Source organism: Protopterus annectens, chromosome 16.part0, assembly GCF_019279795.1.
Source record: "Protopterus annectens isolate FY-2018-M chromosome 16.part0, PAN1.0, whole genome shotgun sequence".
Taxonomy (NCBI): Eukaryota; Metazoa; Chordata; order Ceratodontiformes; family Protopteridae; genus Protopterus; species Protopterus annectens.
Window position 1 is genome coordinate 784,594,617 of NC_056750.1, and position 12,347 is coordinate 784,606,963.

The window sequence follows — 12,347 nt, forward strand, 5'->3', positions numbered from 1 at the left end:
AAATCAGAAGTGCAGACATAATTACAGTGGATACAGTTGTTTTGAATCTATGTATGAAGGTGAACTCTGGATTTAATCATTTCAGACTTAAAAATAACATTAAATAACCTATAAACTATAATAAAGTATATTATTACTGTTTATTATACTTTTCCAGCCACATACATTAAGAAGAATACCACAGAGTTTAACTGACAAAAAACTTTCTTTTCAAACGGCAGGAAGCACTTTTCCCCACCAATTTTAAAACACAGTTTCACAATAATTGTGTCATAAACATTGCAAATGTCAGTTTACTACATTCCCAGGTATTAAGTCTAATCAGGTGTTACACATTACTTCCTCTTGTAATCCATCGTACTGAATAACAGTTGAAAGGTGTATATACCTACCAATGTTGATGTATTCAAAAGAAATGTGGTGAGAATGAATTTGGTCATTCTTTCACTACAAGCAATGCCTGGAGGTCAGCTTTACACATAACCTTAGATATTAGTCTTTTTAGGAGTGTAGTGAGCTGAAAACTTTTTTTTTTATTTTAAAACAATCCAACAGGGATGAATTATTCAGCAGAAACTTTGTGAAAAATACAGGGCAGTCTGTACTTGCCGATGCCCTCCTTGAATCACTGTTGATTGACTTGCTGTTTCTGCCAGACTACTGCTGATCTCTGCATTTGTTTTTGGATTGAAGTCATTCATTTAACATTTGGTTAATTCTATTGTTTTTTTTTTTATCTTTTTATTATATTGCATTTTGTATTACATTTTTTTGGTTAGTGTCAGATAGAAAATAATTATTTTGCAGGAAGTAAATAACATCCAGCTAGTTATTGATAGAGGATACTGACATTTGTGCTGTAACGGAGACCTGATATAAAGCGGCAAAAAGCACCCCTGCCCTACAAGGCTATAACTCATTCCAACCTCCGGTTGCAGGAACATATTAGGGACATAAAAAATAAAAAAATTAGAGTCCCCTTGTGAGTCATTTTTTGACAGCACACAACTCTAACCCTGATTCTCTTAGGGGTTGTGTCTTGGAAAAATTGCAAGTTGGCATAGGTGAATATGTGTCTTTAAAAAACAAACTCTTAAAAAAAGAAACCCTGCTGATTTTAAAGTATGGTACTTTGAAGCCTCAAGGACTCAACAAAGAATGTAATTGGAAGTACGTGATTTGAATTGTATGCTTAATAATTGTTTTGTGCAATATGCTGTATATAAGCAAACAGTATTTTGTAATGTTTTTGCTCTTAGAAGGCTGTGTAAGCCAAGGCGCCAAGTGTTTCATTAAATTCACTTACTTCTTGGATCGGTGGTCTTGGTGGTATTTTATTATAACTCACTCTACACCTTTCGGCCCCAAAACATGGAAGAAAGCTCCAAAGGCGGTGGTATCTCCATATTCATAAAGTATATGCACACCTCCAGACTAGTAGCCCAGCATAACGCATCTTCATAGTTTAGTACAAAGCTAACTGCCCTTGCGAGCCATTTTAAGCCTAGCCAATTATCCCTTGTGAGACTCAAACCCTACACCTTGTGTTTGTAAGGTAAACACCTTAGCCATTAAGCCACCCTCCCAACTGAGATACTTCAGGTACAACTAACATTGGGTAAGACGGCGATCCAGGTCATAGACTACTATAGGTCCCCAACCATGCCCATAGACTCGCACTTCATGTTCCTAAGCACCATGGACTCTATCAAGGTGCAACCCAATACTCTCATACTAAGAGACTTCAACTACCCCTCCATCAACTGGGAAAACTACTCAATCACCAATACACTGGCCCAACACTTCCTGGAATTCATCAATTCTAATGCCCTGGATGAGCTCATTCTAACCCCTACTAGAGGAAGCAACATCCTTAACCTGGTTATTACTAACATGGGCGACCACTGCTCTACACATATAGTCAATCCCTCCCTGGTCAGATCCAACCATAAACTAATCACCATAGAAATCCACATCTTACACCCCACCCCCCATAAAGGTAACCACCTTGAAAAACTTCTCCAAAGCTGACTTTGGACTCATAAAAACAGAGGTGGCAAACTTCGCGGCACCCATGCCAATAGAAAATAGCTGCATTTCTGCCAAATCATACACCAATGCACCGTACGAACATGTACATAAATGCATGGAACTAGCCATACCCAACAGAACCAAGATGCTCTCCTGCAAAAAAAGGAAGCCAATATGGTGGTCTCCTGCCATTAATAAACTCTACAACAGAAGGAAGAAACTGCTGCAGAAAAAGATGAAGTCCCAAGACTGGAAAAACTCCCTTATTAGCCTCAACAAAAAGTTGAGATCCCTCATCAAATCCTCTAAAGCCAGCTATGAAGACAGAATTGCAGCAGACACTAAAAACAATCACAAAGTCTTCTACAGTTGTATCAAAGAACTCATGGCACACCACCCAGAGATTTGCTCTGCACAATGGTACCTCCTATACTGAGTCAACAGATATTGCCAACATACTGGCCGACAGAGTCAGTGTCAACTTTACCCCTCGATCCCCCCCCTAAAAGACCAATCACAGTACCGGAAGAATGCCAGGCACCCAGCATTACTGCAGCTCAGGTTAAACCTGCATTGTACAAGGCCAAGAATACAGCTTCCATGGGACCTGATAATATCCCTGGCTGTGTTCTACATGAACTACAAAGTGAACTGGCACCACATATGTGTGCCCTGTTCATTCACAGCCTCACCTCAGGCTTTGTCCCTACCGAATGGCGCACTGCTACAGTCATCCCTCTCCATAAAGGGGGAGCGACTACAGACCCTGGGAATTATCACCCCATTAGCCTAACAAGTCTAATATGTAAAGCCATGGAGCACATCATCATCGACCTGATTAACAATGATAAAGGAAATCTCCAAACTCTGGTCCCCACGCAGTTTGGCTTTGTGAAAGGGAGATCATGCCTGCTTAATCTGGTTGAATTCTTTGAGTCAGTCACCAAGGCTGTGGATGAAGGTAGGGCAGTGCATACAGCCTACTTCAATCTGGCCAAGGCGTTTGATACCATTCCTCACTCGGGAATTATTGATAAACTCATCAAACTAGGCATCAACTCCTATATCACTAGGTGGGTTGCAAATTGGCTCACAGACAGAACACACAGTGTGAAAGTAGCAAACTCTAAGTCAGACTGCCGAGCAGTCATAAGTGGAGTCCCACAGGGATCAGTCCTGGATCCTCTCCTGTTCGGCATCTACTTCTCAGAAATCCAGGCCAACACAAAGGGACTCTAGCTGACCAAGTTCGCAGACAACTGCAACCTGGGAGCCATTATTAACTTCCCAAGTGATGCAGACACCCTACAGGAAAGGCCTCACTGAGACCAATGACTGGTGTCAAAACCATGCCCCTTAGCTTAATGCCAAAAAATGCATCATCCCCTTTGATAAAAACTCAGTTCCCACTAATTACCACATCAATGGGAGCCCACTGAACACTGAAGGCCTTATAAGAGATCTGGGGTCACAGGTTGACAGCAACCTCTCGTTCAACCACCATATTGCCACTGTGGTCAGAAAGTCCTTCTATGTGGCACATCTCATTACCAAGGGTTTTGGATCCAGGAAGAAAGAGGTCATCGTCTCTCTACTCTTCCCTCATTAGACCAATCATTGAGTATAATTGCCCCATTTGGCATGTACCTCACTAGACACCAGCAACAGCTGGAGAGGCCACAAAAGTACCTCACGAAGAGGATCCTAGGCATCAAACACATGTTCTACATGGGCTGGCTCAAAAAGACTCCAGCTATTCTCGGTCTCATCTCACCTACTTAGAGGCGATCTCTGCTCGACTTACAAAGCCATGTCTGACCCAGCTCTGTTAGAAATGCTACATCTAAATAAATCTCAATCCCTTCACCACACACTCCAGAGACCTCAATCTCATTACCACAATCAACAGAACATGCTGGAGGGACAGGTTCCTCACCCAGAGACTACCCATGCTCTGGAATAGATTTCCCATACATGTCAAGCAGAGCACCTCGCTGTCCCTCTTCAAGAGGAATATTGATGAGTGGATGGGTAATAAAGTTCATCCCAGGATCACTCCAGTGGCTCTACTTGATAGAAGCACTGGGAACTAACGTTGGGCAGCATGATGCCAGGGCACTTCTATGGGATAGGCTTGTAAAAGCTCCAGGGCCATTAGCCTAGTACACACCTATGAACCTATAATTACTGGGAGGAGGTCAGAAATAGCATTCCTCATTTAACTACAAAAAATGAGTGGCAACTTTATTTAGCTGAAGTGCTTCTTTGACTTGCTGTTCTCTGCCTGCATTTGATTTTTCTACCTACCCTCCCTTTTGCTGTTGTACTTTTAAAATTGATGGATTCTGAGTAGCCCAGCCCTACTATAAATATGATTTTGGAAACTACTCCCAGTCCCATCTCATCAGCTCCTTTCACTAAGTGCTGAGAAATCAGATGGGAAGGCCCTCCCCATTAGTCTCTTACACTTGAACTATCTTCTGTTTCCTCCCTTCACTTACTTAAAAAATGCACTTTATTCAGCTACTTTTACTGTATTTGTACTTCTTCATACTTTATTTAGCTTTTTGCTGCATGTTCTTAAAGTGATTACTTGCTGCATTTACTACTGGTTCTTAGTAGCCTGATTACACTGCAACTGTTATTCTAAGCCTCTTAGTTTTAATTTAAGCACTTGGGCTTCAAACTAGTTATTCTACATAAGGAAGGTTTGTGGTCTATACTCTTGTGGCAGGAGAGGTAGCTTACACCTTTCTGAACTGGGAATTGTTGATTGAAGGCTTATTGTGCTTGTTATTCTAAAAGTGTATTAGTTCTGGTCTAAGCACTTGGGCTCCAATCCAGTTATTTTACATTAAGAAGGTTTGTAGTCTACACCCTTGTGGGAGAACAGGGCAGCCTCCACCCTTCTGAGCTGGAAACTGCTGGTGAAGGCTTATTGTGCCCGTTATTCTCAGTGTCTTTGTTCAGATTTAAGCACTTGGGCTCGAAACCAGTTATTCTGCATTAGGAATATTTGTAGCCTATACTACCATCTAGACAGATTTTTTTTAACTAACAGATCATCCAGTTTGCACATAGCTGAACGTTACTCATGTTCCTTGTCTTATTGACCAATTCAATATTTGAATTTCCTCCACTCCTCCCTAGGAGATCAGTAGCCATGGATATGCACTTTCCGCCTCTCTCTCTCTCTGTGGCCAGTCTGGTTGAAATTGGTATTCTGAGGCATTGAAACAACTGCCTCATGTACACAGACAACCCATTATTCTTAATAAAACAGATAAAGTATGAGAGAGGTGTAAATAAACTAATGCTGGAGGCAAAATCTCTTATACAACCAAAACCAATCCTAGAGAGGCTGTCAGTGACACCATGCCTATTGCTCAGGGTAAAGACCCTACACATAAAACTACTTATACTGAGGCACTTACAGGCAACATTCCAAAAACACTAAGGCCACCTGCAGAGTGCAATCAAAGAAAGGGTACTCAGCTATCATGTAAATACTCCATTACTGGGATGACATGCTTGACAAGCCACGCTGCTTCGCAAGGGACGGCTTGCACCTGTCACCCCTGGGATTCCGGATATTGGCTAAGGCTCTTGCCACCCCCATAGTGCCTTTTTTAGGCAAGGCTCAAATTCTAAACCTACCACTCTAGAAAACAAAAATGGGAAGAAACTAAGGGTAATGCTGCTCAATGCCAGAAGTCTAAATCTCAAAATGCACGCTCTCGAGGCCCTTCTCAGTATGGAGAACATCGATGTCTGTGCTGTGACTGAAACCTGGTTCAAGGCTCCTGAGAGCACCCCGGCACTATCAGGTTTTACCTCATATCATGCGTTCCGCCCACAAAACCCGGACCACACCACAAAAGGAGGGGTGTATCCATATTCATCAAGGATACCCACACCTCCAGGTTGGTGGCAACACGAAGCATCGGAAACCATCCAGGTGCAATTAACCATAGGCAAAACTGCTCTACAATTTGTAGCATGCTACAGGCCACCCTCTCAAACTCAGGAACCCCACACAGCCTTCCTGAAGACACTGGAGGGTATAAATGTATCTCCAAACACCATTATATTGGGTGACTTCAACTACCCGAATATAGACTGGGAACATTACTCAAGCCCCAACTTTCCAGCCCAAAGGTTCCTGGAGTTCATAAATTCAAATGCCATGGAACAACTAGTCACCGTTCCCACAAGAGGGAAAATATACTAGATCTCATCATCACAAACATGGGGACAAAATGCTCCACACGGAAGTATATCGCTCAGTGGTGAGAGCAGATCACACACTTATCTCACTGGAAATCCACATCCGCCCCCACCCCAAACAAAAAGACCACAGTGAAGAACTTCTCTAAAGCAAATTTCACACTACTCAAGACTGGTGTGGTATCCTTCAAGGCCCCGAGCCAGTGGAAACCACAACCCAAGCTGCGGAAGCCCTTACAAATGCCTTCTCTGAACACCTCCAGGACTGCATGGATCAGGCAATCCCTAATAAAACCAAGTCTCTTTCCACCAAGGGCAAGCGTCCAGTCTGGTGGACCCCAGCCATAAACAAACTTTACAATAAGAGGAGAAAGCTGTTACATGATAGAGCAAAATCCATAAAAGAGAAGTCACCCTTGATCATTATTAGTAAAAAAATACGAGCACTCATAAAATCATCCAAGGCCAAATTTGAGAGAAAAAGTGCAATAGATTCAAAAGACAATCATAAGGCCTTCTTCAGCTATGTTAGAAACCTGGGTGGAAACTCCCAGATATGCTCAGAATTAGTCCAAAATGATACAAAAATCACTGAACCCACAGACATTGCCAAGATACTGGCAGACAGGTTCAGTGCAAACTTCACCCCCCTCTCCCCCCAAAAGAGAGATAACTATCCCAGCGGAGTGTAGCCTCCCAGACATCTCTAATGCGCAGGTGAAAGCTGCTCTCTCTAAAGCTAAAAACACAGCATCAATGGGACCGGATGGTGTCCCCGGCTGTGTGCTACACGAACTCAACGAGGAACTAAACCCGCATATAAGGCAGCTGTTTAATCTTAGCCTTACCACAGGATACGTGCCCAAGGAGTGGCGTACGGCAACTGTGGTCCCACTCCACAAAGGCGGTACCTCTACGGACCCTGGAAATTACCGCCCCATAAGCTTAACAAGCCTGGTCTGCAAAGCTATGGAGAAGATCATAATGGAACTCATAAACAAAGACATAGGGGACCTGCAGACACTGGACCCGACCCAGTTTGGCTTTGTCAAGGGCAGATCATGCCTTTTGAACTTGGTCAACTTCTTCGAAACAGTCACCAAGGCCATTGATGAGGGAAAGGCAGTTCATACAGCCTACCTTGACCTTGCAAAAGCTTTCGACACAATACCCCACTCAGGTATTATAGAGAAACTTACCAGCTTAAATGTAAACCCATATGTCACAAGATGGGCTGCAAACTGGCTAAAGGACAGAACCCACAGGGTTAGAGTTGCTGGCGCCATGTCAGACTCCAAGCCGGTCACAAGTGGTGTCCCACAGGGCTCAGTCCTTGGCCCCCTGTTGTTCGGCATCTACTTCTCAGAAGTACAGGCAAACATAGGAGGATTATGGCTGACAAAGTTTGCAGATGACTGCAAACTGGGTGCCATAGTGGAAAGTACATCGGACACAGATATCCTTCAGGGGGGTCTCACGGAAACTGATAACTGGTGCCACAGCCATGGCCTGAAGTTAAATGCCAAAAAATGTATAGTCATACCCTTCGGGAAAAACAAGGTAACCCCAAGCTACCATATAGGTGGCAATCCATTAAGCACAGAAGAGGTTATCAGGGACCTGGGGATCCAGGTTGACAGTGGCCTTTCTTTTGACACTCACATTGCTAAAGTGTTTAGAAAGACCTTCTACATTGCCCACCTGATCATGAAGGGATTCACATCCAGATCAAGTGAGGTCATTGTTCCCCTGTACTCTTCACTTATCAGACCAATGATCGAGTACAATGCCCCATTCGGGATGTATCTCACCCGACACCTGCAGCAATTGGAGAGACCCCAAAAGTTCCTCACCAAAAGGATAAAGGGACTCCAAAATCTGTCATATGCTGCCAGACTGAAGAAACTCCAGCTCTATTCAGTCGCATACCACCTGCTCAGAGGTGACCTGTGCCTGACATACAAGGCCATGTCCAACCCGGAATTAATGGACATGCTCCACCTCAAAAAATCCAAATCTACCAGATCCACTAGAGCAAGCGACTTAAACCTTAGCACGGATATAAATAGGACATGCTGGAGGGATAGATTTGTCACCCAGAGACTCCCTATGCTGTGGAATAAAATCCCAGTCCATGTCAGGCAGAGCACCTCGCTGGCTCTGTTCAAGAGAAATCTTGACCGGTGGATGGGAGATCATAGGTTTACCCCGGGAATCATCTCTGTGTCACTGCTGGACAGAGGCACAACAAATTAATGGGCACAGTACTTTTTAAAATAATGGGTGGCGTAAGCCACAAAACTTTGGGCTGGGCTTATAAATGCCTTAGGGCAGATAGCCTAGTATAAACCTATGAACCTATGAACCTATTAAAGCAATGACCATAGCTACACATAACACTCTACTGCTAAGCCCTTAAGGCAAACCAGTGCACAGCCAAATTTCCTGGTCATTGGTGATTCTATAGTGAAGTACAGCAATGTCCCCTTCACCAGACTGAGTAAGTACAGTGTCAGGGTTAGCTGCCTTTCTGTCAAGTCACACAGGCACTCAGATCACTGAAAAACAGGTACCAGCAGTATGACTCTGTCATAGACCATGTGGATGTTAACGACCTAAGACATACCTCCCTTGACTATATGAAGCAATACACGATTGAGCTCACTGATTACACATCTCGTGCAAGCATGAGCCTACAACCGAGCAGCATATTACCTTCTCCAAAGATGATGCTACGTTACCAACAAAAAATGATTGACTTTAACAATTGGCTTAGCTTCTGATATCTATCCAGGGGGTACAATATTTAATGACCTGTGAGGACATGGTTGAGAGACCATGCTGCTTTGCCAGGGGTAATCTGCACTTGTCCCGTATTGGCTTTTTGATATTGGCAAAGACCTTCTTCAACCACATAGTGCCTTTTTTAGGCTATGCCAAATTGATAAACCTACTGACTTAACAGACCCTATGAAGGAATATCAGAAGGTGGTATTGCTCAGTGCTGGAAGTCTTAACGAGAAACTTTGCTCCCTGCGAGTCTATATACTCTCCAGGGAGAAGAAGGCATCTGTCTAGTAATGGAGACATGGTTTAAAGTCACTCAGAGTATCTTAGCCACGTCAGGTTATAATGCCTTTCACACCGTTAGACCATCTACTGCACAGGAGGGAACTTAAGATGGAGGAGTTTCAGTCTATATTAAAAACGGCCTCACCTCCAGACTAGTTACAGTGTATGACCCACTGGAACTCATACATGTGCAACTGACCATAAACTAGGTGTCATACCATAGCCTTGCACCCTACAGGTCCCCCTCCATGTCTCAGGAAACCCATAATACATATCTCAGTGTACTACAGTCTTTCACCATTCAGCCCATTACAATATTCATGGGGGATCTCAACTATACTTCTATAGATTGGGACTCCTGCACCACTTTTAATGCGCAAGGCAGGCAATCCCTAAACTTTGTTAATACCAACATCCTGAAACAGTTGGTCCATTCTCCTACCAGAGGTATAAACATCCTTGGCCTTGTACTCACAAACATGGGGGGGTGATGTTCCAATCCCAATGTAACGTCTTCATGCGTAAGACCTGACCATAAGGCAGTATTACTTGAAATAAAAATTAAATCTGGAGATCCAGGAAAACCAAAAACCTTTAGGAACTATTCCAAGGCTAACCTCTCTCTATTAAACAACACACTGGCTACATTCCAAGCACTCCAAACCCAGTAAACACCATAGCATATGCTAAGCTATTTACAAACTCTCCGTACAGCCATACTGATAGCTGTATAGAGTGAGCTGTGGCCACTCATAGAAAGAGTAAGAAAAACTCAAAAGGCAAGCCACCCTGGTGGAATCACAATAATAATAGGTTATACAACAAAAGATAAAAATCTTGGCCAAGCATAGGAGGAACAGAGCCATACATAATAAAAGCCACCTGCACAATCTAAACTGGCAACTAAGAGGGTTAATTAATACTTTCAATGGCTAAATTTGAAGAAATAGTTTCTCAGGCAAAAAACAACCCCAAAGCTTTCTACAGCTATGTCCATAACCTCAGGGGAAATAAACAAAAATGCACAGAACTTACTGTAAATGGCAACACCCAAACTGAACCACAGGCCATTGTCAACCTTTTGGCTGACAGGTTCAGCTCACATCCCCCCCCACTCTTCCCCGATAGTCCAAAAAGAATTTTCCAAGGCCAAAAATACTGCATCGATGAACCCCGATAACATACTGGGATGTTTAAATAATAGCATGAAGCATGACCTCTCTAGTCCACTTTAATCACTTTTCAGCTGGTGATTTCAGTCAGGTTTTGTGCCCAATGAATGGAAGATAGCTACGGTCATTCCCCTCCACAAAGGAGGTCAAACCACTGATCCAGGTAACTACTACAGCCATAAGTCTTACCAGTCTCATATGTCAGGCCATGGAAAGAATCATGAACATGATATTGCGTTATAGCTACTCTCTCACTAGTTTCTCTTTTTTAATTATACCACTCTTAACCCAGCTCCATACTGTAGCATTACTTAAGTATTTTACCTAACTCAACTGTTGCACATTGCTCAGACTTTTCTCTACTTGTATGAGTACTATGTACCATTGTTAGTTTGAATAAGTGCAAGGACACCTGCATTATGCCTGCTATTATTGCCATGAATGCTTTTTAAATGCTTGTTTAAATAGAAGCTGCCATGCCTTGCTTTGTATCTGCATACTTTGAAATGTTTGTTTTTCAACTGTCTGTATGAACTCAAGCTGCTCTGAGTATTACCCTGACTGTATTTTTAAATACCTGTTGCCTATTTTGAACTGCATGCACTGTGTGTATTACCCTATTATTTAAATGTATTTCCCACCCCTTCACTATCTTTTTTCTTGTCCCCTTTGTTCCTAGGTTTGAAACCTATAACCTACACTAACATCTTCTGAACATACCTACCTGGTGAAAGGACTCCCTGCAAACCAAATCCTTACTACTCCTCTATACATTAAAGACTTGCCATCCTGCTTATTGAACCCTGTTTACAAGGAGGCAAGAAAGTATGTGTTATCAAATAAAGTGGTAATTTTTAAACACTTGTACAAATCTAGAGTATGTACTATATGCTAACTCAGCCAGGATACCTAGCATCTATTCCTCCCTCTCTATCCCCTAGCGATTAGAAGCTTTTATCACTCTTGTGCCTCCTCCTGCTACTATCCCCTAGGAGTCTTCCCAAACCTTGATACATTTCTCTCTGCCCACCTGCCTCTGTTGGTAACTCTTTCTATCCACTAGATACCATTCTAAACCAGGATAGCACCTAAATCTTACACCCTTTCCTGGTATCTAAATAAGCCAACGCTCTATCACTTGCTGGTGAACTGGCTTCCTGCCCTGTCTCCCTGCTACTCTCTCTTACCTTTGCTCTCTACTACCACTTACCTTCACGTCCACCTTTCGACAATAATGCTGAAATAAGTATCTCTAAACTTCAAGTAAATACACACAAAGCCATAAATATAATTTGTATATATATTCCCCCAGGAAATAACATTAGTATACTCGAGTATATCCTTAACTGGCTTGCTATAAATCTCCCACAAGAAACCATAGTCCTAGGTGACTTTAATATCGATTGGAATTCCTGTAGTAATACAAACCCCACCACCCATATTAACCTTTATGGCTTCTCACAAACTATTAACTCCCCTACCAGAACAAATAAACTCAATAACAAAGAAAGTACCTTAGACTGGATTCTTACTAATAGTCCTCATCAAACTTATACAGCAGGAACCCTTCCTGATGACCTAAGTGACCATTCACTTACTTATATTATTAAACATAAAACCAACCTAACTTTCCTTAACACTTTCAGAACAATACGCACCAAAAAGTACTTTAACCCAGAACTTTTCCAATCAGAACTCAAACTATGTAATTGGTCACCTTTAAAATATCTCCCCCTAAATGAAGCAGTAGAATACTTCAATTCCACATTCTTAACCATCCTAGACCACCATGCCCCAACACGGTCTGTTAGAAATAAAGCTAAACCAGCCCCCTGGCTCTCTAAA

The 12,347-nt window shown here is 42.6% G+C and overlaps 1 protein-coding gene across 1 annotated transcript in view; it reads right to left on the reverse strand.

Annotated features, from left to right (window-relative positions):
* The window catches only part of RABL6 (RAB, member RAS oncogene family like 6), a 1,129,210-nt gene that overhangs the window by 421,716 nt on the left and 695,147 nt on the right, over window positions 1-12,347 (reverse strand). The window lies entirely within an intron of this gene.